General features: G+C 43.8%; 1 long non-coding RNA gene across 1 annotated transcript; it reads left to right on the top strand.

Moving 5' to 3' along the window:
* The first annotated feature begins 1137 nt into the window (after positions 1 to 1137).
* Positions 1138 to 10540, top strand: LOC144889653 (uncharacterized). Its single transcript, XR_013621962.1, has 2 exons — positions 1138 to 3860; positions 7113 to 10540. It is a non-coding gene; the product is annotated as an uncharacterized LOC144889653 (long non-coding RNA).
* The last annotated feature ends 6143 nt before the right edge of the window (positions 10541 to 16683 follow it).

The raw sequence follows: 16683 nt of genomic DNA, 5'->3' as shown, positions 1-16683 counted from the left end.
GAGGAGGCTCTCTGAGAATGGTCAGAGAGATGTCCACTTTGACAAGCACATGATCAGATGAGCCGATTGGAGCAGAAGAAGAGCAGCAGACATTTTCAGGGAAGTTTGTCATAACCAAATCCAGAAGAGAAGATGCTCCGTTGACTGAGATCCGGGTCGGGAAATTGACAGATTGTGTCAGTCCCAGTGAGTCGCAGAAGTCCTTTGCTGAAGAGCCGTGGCTGGTGAGAGAGGTACCCACACCCAGCCAACTGGCATGGTGACAATTGAAATCACCACATATGAGGAAGAGAGAGTTGGGATGGGTAGATAGAAGTTGGTCCATATTATCAGACAGCGAGATGTAGATGGAGTCATCGCTGTTTGGTGGACGGTACAACACACATATGAACAAAAGGTGGGAGCGAAGGGGAAGCCGTAGCCAAAGGTATTCCTGGGGGTGAGATGGAGAGAGGGCAGTGGAGGGCGAGTGAGGGAGAGAGTTTTTTATAAAGAGAGCAACCCCACCTCCAGGACGAGGCTCAGGTCTATCATACCGGAGGAGGGAGTAACCTGGGAGAGATACCATGGCATCAGAGACATCGTGAAGGAGGAAAGTTTCTGTTAAGCAGATCACATCTGGTTTGTCAGAAGCAACCTGTATGGAGAGATCAGTCAAGTTTGAGCGGAGGCCCCGGATGTTTGAGGTCCATACCGTTAATGAAGAGGAAGGGGGAGCATCGGGAAGGAAGACAGGTTTTGCTGCCCTCAGTCGTCTGAAGCAAGCGCCACGACAAGGCAGCGCACCAATAGTAAACATGGCCAGGCCAGGTTACAAATGGGGAAAGGACTCGAACAATTTAACCACGCATGTATTACTGAACAGCGGCACTACTCTGATACTACAATGTGAATTCATGACGTCACAGACCCCCTACGACTATAGGCCACCATGCATCTCATACATATTAATTCCGCACCGACGGATCGAAAGCAGGAAAAAGCCAAAGGAAAATACGTATTGGACAGTGACCCGTGCAATGGCGAAGGTACAGAACCGATCACGTTGTTGGATGTGCATGCATTTTCCTCACACCAGTACGACAGGGATAGAAATGGTAGTGCTGCCCCTGTCCCTACGAGATATTTGCTCAGGACCCTTGCGTACCCCATGTCTGACCACAACCTTGGAACTGATAGGCCCAAAATCCCCAGCAGTGTGTTCCCGGGAGTTTCGATATACCCCACCCATTAAGCAGGCTTTGTTAGACAAACCACCTGATCCAGTCTGGGTGACAGAGCAAAAGGGACGGGTGTGTCTTATAGGAAAGGGACACGTTCAGATGGGAACCTCGGAATGTACCCATACCCTGCCATCCGACACCAGAGGGAGAGAAAAGGGAGGCCCCCTTGTAATAACCATAGATGACCAAGCCCAGCATAACGTAACCAAGCTAACCATATCTTGGGGAACACCAAGCGCCACCCGCGTTGAGATCGGTAAATGCATGGCCTCGGCCCTTATCCCACCCCATGGAGTAATGTTTATTTGCGGAAATAAAGCATATCCATACCTACCCGAACAGTGGGGAGGGACTTGTTATCTGGGATCCATTTTTCCCAAGGTAAATTTGGTAGATCATTTTAATGAAACAGGGTACACCCCTACCCACGAGAGGAAGAAACGATTCTCTCTTTGGAACCCGGATGGAACAGTAAGACTGGACGGACGCTGGTGGCAGGTCCTATTAGGAGCATTTTTTCCCCAAGCGGGAGTGACTATGAATGATTGGCGAATAGATAGTCTCGCATTAGTAATGGAACGAATTGGAAACGAAACCCGAATCGCGGAACTACAATTGGAAGACGAATTAGTGCATATGCGAACAATGGTGATGCAGAATCGAGTGGCTTTGGATATGTTGTTAGCAGAAAAGGGAGGAGTATGTGGGGTTATTGATGGAAAATGTTGCACATATATCCCCGATCACTCGGAAGGCATAGAGGCCTCAATCATTCGGCTTAAGGCCGCGACCCAGGATCTCACGGATAGCCGAAAGGAAAGGGAAGAAGCCAATAATGTATGGTCCAGCATATCAGCCTGGTTCAGAGGATGGACAGGGGTCATTGTAAAATGGCTATTGACAGGCCTGGCCATAATCGTGGGAATCGTACTCACCGTGATTATAATGAAATCGCTAATCATGATTTGTGTGAGAAAATGTTTCACAGGATGGACCCCACCCACCACCACCAATGGGATGTTACTTTCACTATACGGGAAGGATCCAAAGGCCATTGGTGAACCGGCCAACTCTATCGTCTCGGACCCCCACGATTGGGTTGATGGCCTCGACGTTTCGTGGCAGGAGGATGTGGCTTTAGGGATCTATGATTCCTGGCTTGAAATCAATGAACCTATTGATGCTTGGGATTCTGATAATGATTATGATTTTAGTTGGGATGATTTAACCTGTAATTTAGAAAGTGTAGGTTCTTTTAAAAGTTATTGCTATTATACCAGCAGTGAGGAGCGGATGGCAAACATGTATCTGGGATATCCGGAAGAACCACCCTCACCACCACTTACACCACCTGTAACAACCACTTTGGGATCGTCTCAGCTCAAAACACCCAACACTTTGAATACTGACGTTGACACAGACTATGAGGAGATGGATATTGGTGATGACGAATGTGCCTCCTTGTCTTTCACAGAGCAATCACATGTACAAAGCTTGATGGCATTGGACGTCGATTGTTTGCCCTGATTCGCGAGGACCTCACCTGCATAAAGAGGGCCCTTAATCTGGCTGGCAACCGGGTCGCACCTACGCTGCAGCGAGGGTGGATTCGGAATCTGGCGGGCGGCAGCAATCTCTTAAACCAGGCGCCGTCGTCGCGAATTATGGCTAACAATTTATGCGTTGAATGTTAGACGACCAGTTAGGGCCGGTATCTCTCTCTTTGAGTATACGTGACGCTATGTCGTGCCTGGCATGTAACTAATTGATGAATTTGGTGTCTTTCCAAGGAGGTGTCTTGTCAAGACAAAGGAAGGAACTGTCAGCCATTAGGGTTTTAGCCCCATGACTCAATTGATCATAACATCTGAGATTATATATCGTGCTTCTGGAAACTGATTTGAACTCAGCTGCAGGCAGAGGCGAGTGGACAAAAAGTGGTTTCGAGGCTCAACGTGCAGGGTGGATCCTTAGCCTAGTAAATTAGTCCTTGAATGAATGTGCCAAACAGTAGATAAAATGCTCTCGACCCACGTACAGGAAAAAAGATGTCATCCAAACGCCTCCTTCACAAAGGGAATAATTAATTATATATCTTCGTAGTGTTTAGTATGTCTCCTAAACCAAGGACGTATCCAATCTTCATCTACCATTTAGCCTAGTGTATAAGAATATTTACTTCGGCCTGTGCTCGGGTCTGATATGTTTAGATAGATAGCCAAAAAAAGCGTAGCCTATCATTATGCTTACATCTTGTTGTCTAAATTTGACCTTCTGTAGGACGGGACAATGGGAGATGTTGTCCTTATGGCCTTGTATTGCTATGTTTTTAGCGCAGATTCTTGTCTAATATTTTGCTATAAATGAAATGCCTTTCCACTTATTTTTCAGCGAGTGTCTTGAGGAATTGCCCGCTGCGTGTAGGCGGCGCATTCTTGAGCCTCGCTCCACACGTGTGTATATAATCGATTTTATTAAACATTGTTGTTCTTCTTCCTCTGATTCTTCTTCTTCTTCCTTCCCTTGAGGTCTTCGATCTCGACAATTTGGTGTCAGAAGTGGGATACATCCAAGTGTGCAGACGAGGTGGATCCTCACGTTCCAGGTCGGGAGGGAGGCCTGCCGGCATCTAATTTGGTGGGTACGCATTTTTGCACCTCGAAATTGAAGCCTCCCGCCTTGCTTTGGACACGTGTGGACCTCTGTCGGCTGTTCCACATGGCTTGCATTCCGAACCAAATTTAGTATAAATCAGAGCAGCAGTGGGTAATGAATCGATTATACAGGGCGCCCGGGATAAGGAGGTAAGGTAAGCTTCCTGCGTGAGAAGCAGGTAGACCCATATGTGGGTGATAGATAATAGGTATTAAGTTACTCCGGCGTGAGAACTGCGTTTAAGGTTAGGAATCGGGGGGCGACCCGATCTTAGGACTACCAGGAGGGACTAGCCCAAGAAAGGTAGAATAATGAGTATTTTAAGTTAAGCTACGCACTGGATGTGTTAGAGTTCACAGGTAAGTAGGATTGAAGTGTGCATGAGTGTGCATGAGTGTGCATGAATTTATACTGTATTGTATGGAGAATGAAAGGTCAGTCACATGGTATTTGTGTACAAGGGAATGAATGATCTGTCATTGCAGCGTGTATTTGTGTTTATTGTGTGTGTGTCATTGATGTGTGTCATTGACTGACAAGGGATTCCCCAAATTGCCTGCGGGCGTTGGGCAATCCGGATGAGTAAAATTGGCAGGGAATAATGAGAATGTTATGGAGAGCATGTGTAGACAGGGCTTTAAAACAAGTGTTCAATTACATCCCCACATTAACGGCTCTCCAGATGTAGCAAGGGAGAATGGGAGTGAAAGTCAAAAATAATAGGCTGTCGACCGACAGGGTGTTTATTCAACGGCATGGCCGGGGCTTGTATTTGGCCGACTTGGGATGGCAGAATGCGTCGAATGAAGGCAAAAATGACATGTGATGCTGACGTGAGTCCAATCGGAAGAATGGATGGTTATGGTTTCACCGGTCCGTTTATCTGTCTGTCTGTCCGGACACAGAGCTCTTGGGGAGAGCCAGAATGGGTTGGGTTGACCAAGATGAATGTGGACAATATATTAATTGTTTATATTAATCTATTAATCTCTGTATATTAATCTGTAAAAATATATTAATCTCTGTGTGTGTGTGTCCGTATTTGTCTGGCTTTCTGGCTGTCTATGGAGTCATGTCTCTGAACACTGATTTTGAGGGAGTTGCTGGTGCGGACCAAAGCGGTGTCCGCGGTATCTACTGGGGGTCGAATGTCACTCCCTCAGTGTCTGCGAACTTGTCGTTCGGCAGTGTCGAAAGACAGGTTCGATTGTCGGTCTGTCTGCTTGATTTTCGGGTCTCACTCTGAGTATATGGCATATACTCTGAGTATATGGTCGTTCTCGGTTTTGTGCTTTAATGGTGGTTGATTTGACTTCCCTGAAAGGGGGACAATAAATATTTGGTGTTAGCTGTTGTCATTTCGGATGTTTGCAGTTGTAATGTGGAGCCAGTCTGTCTGTCCAACTGGGTGTGTCTGACTGCGTCTGCAGATATGGATCAAGGAGGAGCAGTTTCTGCGGCGTTTGCTATGATGTTGAATGTCATTCACTGTGTCTGCTGACGTGTCGTGTGACTATGGGGACTATGATAGTGTGTCCTGGCGGGAAGAATCGTGGCAGCCTACAGATTTGAATGGAATGGCCTCTGTGAGACCATCCTGTTAGTACGTTGGGGATTCGTCTGTCTGTCTGTCTGTGAATGGAAATTAAACTGGACTTCGACAGAAGGCAGGTGGGTGGTCACCTGCTGTAAATTGTGGTGGAACATTTGTGACGTTCCCTAATACGAGGGGACGAATTGGTTTGTAAATGTGTTGTGCAGGTACTTTTTCTGTAGGTAGCCAAATTCTATTGTTGTCAAGTCTCATGTAACCTTGGTTAACGTATATCTACGGACAAGAGCTGCACTTTATTTTAGTAAGTGACTGGGAAAGTTTGTTTTAAAAGGTGCCAGCGGAGTTGTTTAGAGTTATGGAGGTCACAACTCGCTGGAACCTCTTTGTTTATGTTTGGCTGACTTACATTGACTAGTATATGGGAAAAAGGGGACTGAAAATGCTTTGATTTTTTCGTGGATTGCCCATTGGGCATGTTTAGGATTTAAATAGAGTGGTGGAGTTCTGTGGAATATGATGACGTTGTCTTATGGACACTTTGTGAGTGGCTAGACACGTGCCTGGAAGGGGAAATTGTTTTCATAACTCATGTGGGTTGTGTCTGAAGAAAAGGTTTAAAGTAAGTGTGAAGAAGGTCATGGAAAGTGCGAAGATGTTAAAGAAAAGTCGAATTAGATGGATAATTTGTCAATGACAAGTGACTTTGCAAGGTTTGCTAAGAAAGGGAGGGGAAAAGATTATAAAAGTTGATGGAGAAGACAGGAAATAAAGAAAAGTGGTTAGTTATGGACTGTTGTTTTGTGATAAGAAGGTGATTGGGGGCTGGTGAAGATTGGATCACGGCTCTGCAGACCAGGTGAACAGAACTCCACCAGGAGTGGGTATATGGGAATCACACCAATTAAAAAAGATTGTCATGTGGACCGCAAGGCTAACCCCGCTCTTGCAGGGAAATGGTTTTGGGAGGCTAGTTATTTTTCAGATAATTTTTCCAGTGGGTTTATACTGATGTGAAATTCGCGTATCTAGAAAGGAAGGGAAAATTGTCCAGGTATTGATAGGATAACAGTGAAATTTTGAAGTGAAGTGAAGGATAACAGTGAAGAGTTAGTGTGTTCGTTGCGATTTTTGGGAATGGCAGGGTACTGTCGTACATGGATGATGGACCGACTGCGGAAAACGCCAGTAAGGCGTCGATACAATGTTGAACACCGAACGGTCCATGTGTTGGACAACAATGAAGGGTTCATAATTAATTTGGCACCTCAAGACAGACGTTCCGACATCCGCACCTACAGAGTTCGATGTAATACAATTACAAGCCGCGGCCTCAAACGTAAAACAGCAAAAATTGGATTAAATTGGGAGCTCAGTGCCCCGCAGAAGGACAAATGTGGACGATTAATGACAAACCCGTGGCACCGCGAGCTTTATTGCCATGGTTGGCACGCATGGCGCATTCAAATGGCCATGTGTGCCATAGGGGGGTGAGGTGATGAGGCAGGTCACTTCCACCTGGGCAGCACCAGGCCTTTCGACTGTGGTTACCATGGTCTGTCGCTCGTGCGCTATATGTCAACGGCATCAGCCAACAACGGATATGGCAGCACTTGAATTACCTATCATGGATGACATGTTTTTTTAAAGTTTTGCATAGGTCTATCCCATGTGGCACGCAGCATACATGAACGCGTTCGGGAGGCCCTACCGGAGCCAACAAGCAAGCCTATCCACACCACCATCCACACCACCAAGTTCTTCTGATCACACCAACAGCGGTGTTTTGGTGAGGGCAAGTCGTCCTGAGTACATGCCACACATTGTAAGTTGGCCATACCCACAAACACAGACACCTCAAACGCACCACCACAGATCGAGGATGCTGCACCACCGCCTGTTAGGGGTGGCGATCACACTTAGTTTAATTTACAGCTTTGCCAGCACTGGGGACACGAGGGCATGGGCGAACACGGAGACATATGTATATGGCGACCAAACTGTTAAGGTCTACCGGCAGAGAGTTATCTGGGGTCAGAGGATAAATATACCCTGCTGCCATGTAAAGGAAGATGTATGGACACGGATAATGTGGAGGGTGTTGTACACAGACTCACATGGAAGGAAGACAGGTTTTGCTGCCCTCAGTCGTTTGAAGCAAGCGCCACGACAAGGCGGCGCACCAATAGTAAACATGGCCAGGCCGGGTTACAAATGGGGAAAGGACTCGAACAATTTAACCACGCATGTATTACTGAACAGCGGCACTACTCTATTACTACAATGTGAATTCATGACCTCCCCCTACGATGATAGGCCACCATGCATTTCACACATATTAATTCCGCACCCACGGATCGAAAGCAGGAAAAAGCCAAAGGAAAATACGTATTGGACAGTGACCCGTGCAATGGCGAAAGTACAGAACCGATCACGGTGTTGGGTGTGCATGCATTTTCCCCACACCAGTACGACAGGGATAGAAATGGTAGTGCTACCCCTGTCCCTACGAGATATGTGCTCAGGACCCTTGCGTACCCCATGTCTGACCACAACCTTGGAACTGATAGGCCCAAAATCGCAGGCAGTGTGTTCCCGGGAGTTTCGATATACCCCACCCATTAAGCAGGCTTTGTTAGACAAACCACCTGATCCAGTCTGGGTGACAGAGCAAAAGGGACGGGTGTGTCTTATGGGAAAGGGACACGTTCAGATGGGAACCTCGGAATGTACCCATACCCTGCCATCCGACACCAGAGGGAGAGAAAAGGGAGGCCCCCTTGTAATAACCATAGATGACCAAGCCCAGCATAACGTAACCAAGCTAACCATATCTTGGGGGACACCAAGCGCCACCCGCGTTGAGATCGGTAAATGCATGGCCTCGGCCCTTATCCCACCCCATGGAGTAATGTTTATTTGCGGAAATAAAGCATATCCATACCTACCCGAACAGTGGGGAGGGACTTGTTATCTGGGATCCATTTTTCCCAAGGTAAATTTGGTAGATCATTTTAATGAAACAGGGTACACCCCTACCCACGAGAGGAAGAAACGATTCTCTCTTTGGAACCCGGATGGAACAGTAAGACTGGACGGACGCTGGTGGCAGGTCCTATTAGGAGCATTTTTTCCCCAAGCGGGAGTGACTATGAATGATTGGCGAATAGATAGTCTCGCATTAGTAATGGAACGAATTGGAAACGAAACCCGAATCGCGGAACTACAATTGGAAGACGAATTAGTGCATATGCGAACAATGGTGATGCAGAATCGAGTGGCTTTGGATATGTTGTTAGCAGAAAAGGGAGGAGTATGTGGGGTTATTGATGGAAAATGTTGCACATATATCCCCGATCACTCGGAAGGCATAGAGGCCTCAATCATTCGGCTTAAGGCCGCGACCCAGGATCTCACGGATAGCCGAAAGGAAAGGGAAGAAGCCAATAATGTATGGTCCAGCATATCAGCCTGGTTCAGAGGATGGACAGGGGTCATTGTAAAATGGCTATTGACAGGCCTGGCCATAATCGTGGGAATCGTACTCACCGTGATTATAATGAAATCGCTAATCATGATTTGTGTGAGAAAATGTTTCACAGGATGGACCCCACCCACCACCACCAATGGGATGTTACTTTCACTATACGGGAAGGATCCAAAGGCCATTGGTGAACCGGCCAACTCTATCGTCTCGGACCCCCACGATTGGGTTGATGGCCTCGACGTTTCGTGGCAGGAGGATGTGGCTTTAGGGATCTATGATTCCTGGCTTGAAATCAATGAACCTATTGATGCTTGGGATTCTGATAATGATTATGATTTTAGTTGGGATGATTTAACCTGTAATTTAGAAAGTGTAGGTTCTTTTAAAAGTTATTGCTATTATACCAGCAGTGAGGAGCGGATGGCAAACATGTATCTGGGATATCCGGAAGAACCACCCTCACCACCACTTACACCACCTGTAACAACCACTTTGGGATCGTCTCAGCTCAAAACACCCAACACTTTGAATACTGACGTTGACACAGACTATGAGGAGATGGATATTGGTGATGACGAATGTGCCTCCTTGTCTTTCACAGAGCAATCACATGTACAAAGCTTGATGGCATTGGACGTCGATTGTTTGCCCTGATTCGCGAGGACCTCACCTGCATAAAGAGGGCCCTTAATCTGGCTGGCAACCGGGTCGCACCTACGCTGCAGCGAGGGTGGATTCGGAATCTGGCGGGCGGCAGCAATCTCTTAAACCAGGCGCCGTCGTCGCGAATTATGGCTAACAATTTATGCGTTGAATGTTAGACGACCAGTTAGGGCCGGTATCTCTCTCTTTGAGTATACGTGACGCTATGTCGTGCCTGGCATGTAACTAATTGATGAATTTGGTGTCTTTCCAAGGAGGTGTCTTGTCAAGACAAAGGAAGGAACTGTCAGCCATTAGGGTTTTAGCCCCATGACTCAATTGATCATAACATCTGAGATTATATATCGTGCTTCTGGAAACTGATTTGAACTCAGCTGCAGGCAGAGGCGAGTGGACAAAAAGTGGTTTCGAGGCTCAACGTGCAGGGTGGATCCTTAGCCTAGTAAATTAGTCCTTGAATGAATGTGCCAAACAGTAGATAAAATGCTCTCGACCCACGTACAGGAAAAAAGATGTCATCCAAACGCCTCCTTCACAAAGGGAATAATTAATTATATATCTTCGTAGTGTTTAGTATGTCTCCTAAACCAAGGACGTATCCAATCTTCATCTACCATTTAGCCTAGTGTATAAGAATATTTACTTCGGCCTGTGCTCGGGTCTGATATGTTTAGATAGATAGCCAAAAAAAGCGTAGCCTATCATTATGCTTACATCTTGTTGTCTAAATTTGACCTTCTGTAGGACGGGACAATGGGAGATGTTGTCCTTATGGCCTTGTATTGCTATGTTTTTAGCGCAGATTCTTGTCTAATATTTTGCTATAAATGAAATGCCTTTCCACTTATTTTTCAGCGAGTGTCTTGAGGAATTGCCCGCTGCGTGTAGGCGGCGCATTCTTGAGCCTCGCTCCACACGTGTGTATATAATCGATTTTATTAAACATTGTTGTTCTTCTTCCTCTGATTCTTCTTCTTCTTCCTTCCCTTGAGGTCTTCGATCTCGACACAAGATGGCCACCATATTACGTGGCTGATGCAGTCATAGTTCACAAATATATTTGCCACATCAGTAGTTAATCATATGTATGACATTTTGCATTGATCCATCAAGAGGTACTCTGGAATATATTATTACCTTCGAAAATCAAAGATCTTTCAAGTATATTGGTTGGTCTTGTGCATTATTCTGTCTGTCTGTTTGTATGTCAGTCGCCTACAGGTCACATTTTTCAACTGATCTTTGCCAAACTTCACGAAATGGTAGAGTTGGTCATAAGCAAGATGCCCTTTGTTTTTGGGGTCAAAAGATCAACATAGGCCAAAGGTCACCAACTTTGTTAAATTCTAAAATCCTCAATTTTCATCCAATAAACTTGAAATTTGTAGAGGATTTGCATATCTGGTCACAGAATTCAACCCCCAACTTTTTTTTAGGTCTACCTCGGTGAAAAGATCAACAGACGGCCAGATTTCTAAAATCCTCAATTTTCATTCGATTAACTTGAAATTAAGAAAATTTGCACATCTGGTCAATAAAGTCAACCACAAAGTTTTTTTTGAGGTCAACCTCAGTCAAAAGGCCAACATAGGCCAGATTTCTAAAATCCTCAATTTTTATTCGATCGACTTGAAATTATGAGAGGATTTGCATACTAGGTCAATGAATCCAACCACCAATTATTTTTGAGGTCATCATAGGCCAACTACTTATTTTAGGGATTTCGCAAGTATCGTGCGATGCACAACATACTTTATGTTTAATTTCAAGATGGCGGTCAACCCAAATGACTGATGACATCGTTTGCAAATATTCCCCCCCCCCCCCCCCCCCACTGGTATATTAACTTGTGTATCAAGTTTTGTATCGATCTGATAAGCAGTTTCGCATAAGTGTTTTTTATAAGTTATATTTTTAATCCAAAACGGCCATTAAATCACATGACCCATGACTTCTTTTTTTTTCGCACAAACTTTTATCCCCATGCGCAGGTGATCATATTTTTCAAATTTAGCCTTGACCTTCGGTTCAGTACTTCTGGAGAAGACGTTTAAAGTTTATGACGTAATAGGCAATGGCAGCCAATGTGTCAAAATTGCAAAAACAAAATTAATGATGCACCGAGTTAAATTGGTTTGTACAACGAGTTAACGTTTCGTAGAGCTAGCTAGAACAGTTTTGTCTGAATAGTCTCCACAAAACGTGTTCCACACAAGAACAATATGCTTCCAGTGGGAACCTCACAGGAAGTCTGGTTATCCCAATACCGTAACTGGTAACTTGATACATTCAACAAAAAGAACCAATTCCCTCGTACAACGACGCAAAGTTATGTTATTGTACAATCAAAATTCAGAAAACTTATCATAATATACAGTGTCTGAAATGGTGGAGCATGACGCTTGTGTCCAGTTCCATAACAATGTCTGTGACCTACCGACCGTCACACCGAGTGTGACCGCTGGGGTTCAACTGTTGAAGAAGAGGAGCCGCTAGGGCTCGAACTGTGAAGAAGAGGACCACCGTGCAAATAGGATTACAGGAAACCTTGGGTCTCGTACAGAAGGCGTTTTATTCGTTGGCTCCGTGAAACCACAACATGAGAAACAAACAGCAAATTACTAACTAATCTCCATAATTGCAGTTCACACATTCGGCTTCAATACAAACAATCATGCAGAAGTTTGTTGTTCTGCACGAGAAATCAGCAATGGCGAAATACAAACTGTTTGCAAAGCATTTACCTCACACCAATTTCTTGCAGCTCAACCCTCTGGAGTCTATTATTATTATTATTATTATTATTATTATTATTATTATTATATATTATGCACTTCGAATCCAGGAGGCGGTAATTGCGCGGTAAATTTGAATGCGGTTAGAGCCGATAAAATTATAAATTCGGCTTGTAGACATTTCGGCGCATGCGTGAAGCCGATAGAATCGGCTTGCAGACTCCAGAGAGCAAATGTATTATGTATCAAAGAAACATGAAATTACATACCAACTTTGGATCCTCAGCTAATCTTTTTCAGAGTTCAATGTTTAACCTCTTCACACCGTTTCATGCGCTCTTCCTTTCCGCGCGCTCCATCTCGCCACCACATAAAATGTCCTCAAGGCTTCGATAGTTAAAAGATAAAAGATAAACTAACTATGAAGCCTAATGGTGTTGGTGGACGTTACAAAACCGAGATACAAATTGCTGTTAGGAAAAGAACGATGTAAACCACCGATAAGAACACTACTCACACAGCTGCTACACCGCCACAACCACCAACCCAAACCCAAAACCACCCAAACCAACCCAAAAAATTAGATTGCCACGAACGAAAGTGGTCGGCAGCCAATGCACTCAGTATTAATAATAAAATGAGAATCTTCGGACAAACCTCAACAGATGGGATCCGATCACGTCAACCTTCGTCACAGTTACAGTCCGAGGTTTACAAGATCACCCGGAAGTTCTTCATCGTTGTTGAACACTTCATCTTTACGCGCATCATTCTTCTTCCTCTTTGTTAAAGATTGCTTGTGACGTCAGCAATTTGTATGCGCCGCCACATTACAGTTCGAAAATATATGTGAAGATAAAGAAGCAGGGACGGCCTCCGGGTTACCAATGAACCACATGCGAGTGAACGCTGCTCTGGTCGCAATGTCGGATTAACGCACGTGCATATGGTCACGTGCCCAAGGCCCCCAAAAGCAATGACGTCATGTAATCAATACAACCCAGATCAGGAGAGATGAGAGATATCGTGAGACCGATCGTGGTCCACAATGTTTTGAGATGAGACCGAGGGTGGGTCTCACTTTACCCACAAAACAGCTCACCTTGTGAGTGGTGATAAACACAGCGTGAAGGGAATGAAGCATCTCGAGGAAAGAAAACATTGTCACGTGATTAATCGATTTTAAAAAACGTTTTTCCCTGGTGTTTAACTGGACCAGACATAAAATGAAGGGATGAAGTTAGTATTGGTAAAAAAAAACAGGTTTCGTGGAATAATGAATAACTCATTGAATGTATATAAATGTATCAATAATCACATTAATATTCTATAATTTATATTGTTTTAAATACATATCGATATTGTTTGTCAAATGCACATTATAATATATTGTAAAATGACAAAAGAAGGTTCATGAGTAAATGGAAAAACCCGTGAGTTCGGTGGAACGTTGCGGGGTTTTTTAAATCAGAACTCCTGTCCTGAGGATAATGATGCAACCAAACTACCTGAGGATGATGTGGCAACCAAACTACCCGAGGATGATGTGGCAACCAAACTACCTGAGGATGATGTGGCAACCAAACTACCCGAGGATGATGTGGCAACCAAAATACCTGAGGATGATGTGGCAACCAAATTACCCGAGGATGATGTGGCAACCAAACTACCCGAGGATGATGATGCAACCAAACTACCCGCGGCTGATGATGCAAGCAAGCTACACGAGGATGATGATGCATCCAAACTACCTGAGGATGATGATGCAACCAATCTTATTGAGCCGTGATAAAAAGCGAAAAATAGCTCAACTTGAACAGCACTCGGTAGAGATCACACCTGCACCAGGCGAACAGTTTCTGTTTTGTTAGATCGGACACAAAGAGCTCAAATCTGGATCCCACTTGAAACAAAACCGAATCGCTTGTTCTTGTCACTTCTCCAACTCATGAACCAAGTTTTGTTATAATCCGTCCACAGGTTTTTCACATCTCGTGCTATATATCGGTTTTGCTCCGATCTCTCATTGGTGAAGAATCTCTGAAAAAATGCTCAGATCCAGAACCGGATCCAGATATTCACCAAAATCAAATCATTTCTTTCACAATAACGCACAAGATCAACCAAAATAGTTCAGAAATCGTCGATTTGGCAAGAACTAAAAAATTTCTAATGAACACACCAATGAAAGTTCTGGGGTGTGTTCATTACTAATCTGCTCTTCCTATTCCGAGTAGATGTATTCCTTGCCCCTTTCCCTGAAGATCCCCAAGTCAAATTATTGGTTGGGTCCTAATAATCCTATTAACTTGGCAGAACTTATCAAAAAAGAATACGGCGACGTTTCAAGTGCGAAAAGTTGAGATCTGGCGATTTATTCATTGAATTGGGAGAAATGTTAGGGGCATAGAAAAAGCCACTTTATATGGTATAGAAACGTGACAAAGAGACATTGTATAAATGTCTTTGTGGCACGTGCCACGTGACAAAGTATAGAAAAGAAGGGACATTCCATGGCTTGTATAAAATGGCAAAACAATAGAAAAGAAGGGACATTCCAAAAAAATCTCTTGTGCATGCTGGACTACTTTTGTGTTCTTAGTAGGATCCAAGTCATGCTCTAGAAAAGTTCAATTAAAGGGTTATACATTTACATTCATATAAAGGGGTAAAGTATAATACATTTACTTCTTCATGCAGCTCTATGAATTCTACTTCATGCTTCATGTATGAAACTTCCTAAAAGATATCCACTTCATGCAATCAAATTGGGAGGGGGGGGGGGGTAAGAAGGGGCATCGAAAAAAATTCACATGTTCACGCCAATTTTTTTGCAATTGCTTCCACATTTGAAACAAAAACATCTTGCCATTGGTTTTTGTGCAGTAAAAAGGCAGATTGATGTATGAATATACAGATAATCGAACTCTCCATATCAGAATGGTTGTCTGTTACTTTCAGTGGTGCAGGAGAAAAGTATTTAATTTCTGCAGACAGGCCTTACTCATTCCTCATGTTTCGGCCTACCTCAAAGTGCTGCCATACCTGTACCGCACTTTCAGCAGATATTTGCGTTCTGCAGTGTTCACATACATAATTCAATTGAAATAAAGTAAAGATTTTAAAGATGTAGAATTTTGTTTTCTGGTATTTTACCACCCACTGATGCAGCGTCTTTTACAATTTACACCACCTTATTTCACAGGTTACATTCGTTTTTGAGGCCGTTGTTTGTGTCCTTCATGACATCCTTAAAAACAGGTAAGTTTCCTGTTTGGAATGATTTTAAGTTTTCCTTGACTGCCAGACAGTAAAAAAAACTTCTCCCTTCTCTGCGAATGCATGATCGGGACAAATTCAGAGCCAAAGTTCTGCTAAACTTGCAGGTTTGTTTACAGATTCATGTTTAACATAAAACATTCAATTTAAATTAAGTTGTTCCTCAATCATAAAGTGACGTCTGTTGACAGACAAAGTGAACTGATTGATTATTCCTGCTTTTCGCTTTAAACGTGTGAGGTAAAAAAAACTTGGCTAAAACCCAGAAAAGTTCCAGGATCTCTGAGGACCCTGGACTAGATGGGATCCGTCCACATGGGAGCTCCCCGTGGATGCCCCGGGATCTCTGAGAACCCCAGAGGAAATGGGGATCCATCCACGTGGAAGCTCTCCGTGGATGTGGAGAGCACGTCCGTACAACCCACGACCTCTTCGCGAATCCCCTTTTAATCAAAGAGACACTTTTAACGAAACTCATTCTTGCATATTGGCAAAAAAAAAAAAAAAAAATTTATACAGTTTTGATGAAATATATTAGTGTCATTATAAAAGAAAAGACATAAAAGACAATGGAGAAAATAACATTTATTTCATGGTAAACTCGACCACATTAGAAGTCTGTATTTTATGTTGTTTGTAATCTCAATAACATCAACTAATCACAGATTTAGTGTTGAGTTATTTTTATGTAAAAGTAATCAGGCTGCAAATTCGGTTGAGCATCACAGTCAAACAAAATATAACATAACCGTATAGAAAGAAAAGAACACGATTAACAATAACACAGGTAATCATAATACAACCTGTAATGTCACATTTCAAAATGAATGTCGTGTGCAGTTTTCAATTCCAGCACCAACACATGAAGTGGAATTCAAAACAAGCAAGGAAATTCCAAAATGTCAATAACTCCAAACTGACAGTATGAACTCCTTTTTCATTCATTGTCCTTGCTCAGATCGAGAGGGTGTTCTTGTCAGACATCTACTTCCGGATCCTCCAGGTCCTGCATAGTCACTGAGTGAGCTTCAGACGTCTAGTACTTCTTTATCCTGAAGTCAAACGCCAGTCTTTCTTTCATGGAGCACC

The sequence above is a fragment of the Myxine glutinosa genome, chromosome 1, assembly GCF_964187855.1.
Source record: "Myxine glutinosa chromosome 1, kmMyxGlut1.1, whole genome shotgun sequence".
Lineage (NCBI taxonomy): Eukaryota > Metazoa > Chordata > Myxini > Myxiniformes > Myxinidae > Myxine > Myxine glutinosa.
The sequence above is the reverse complement of the archived record's forward strand: the minus strand, read 5'-3'. Positions and strand labels throughout refer to the sequence as shown.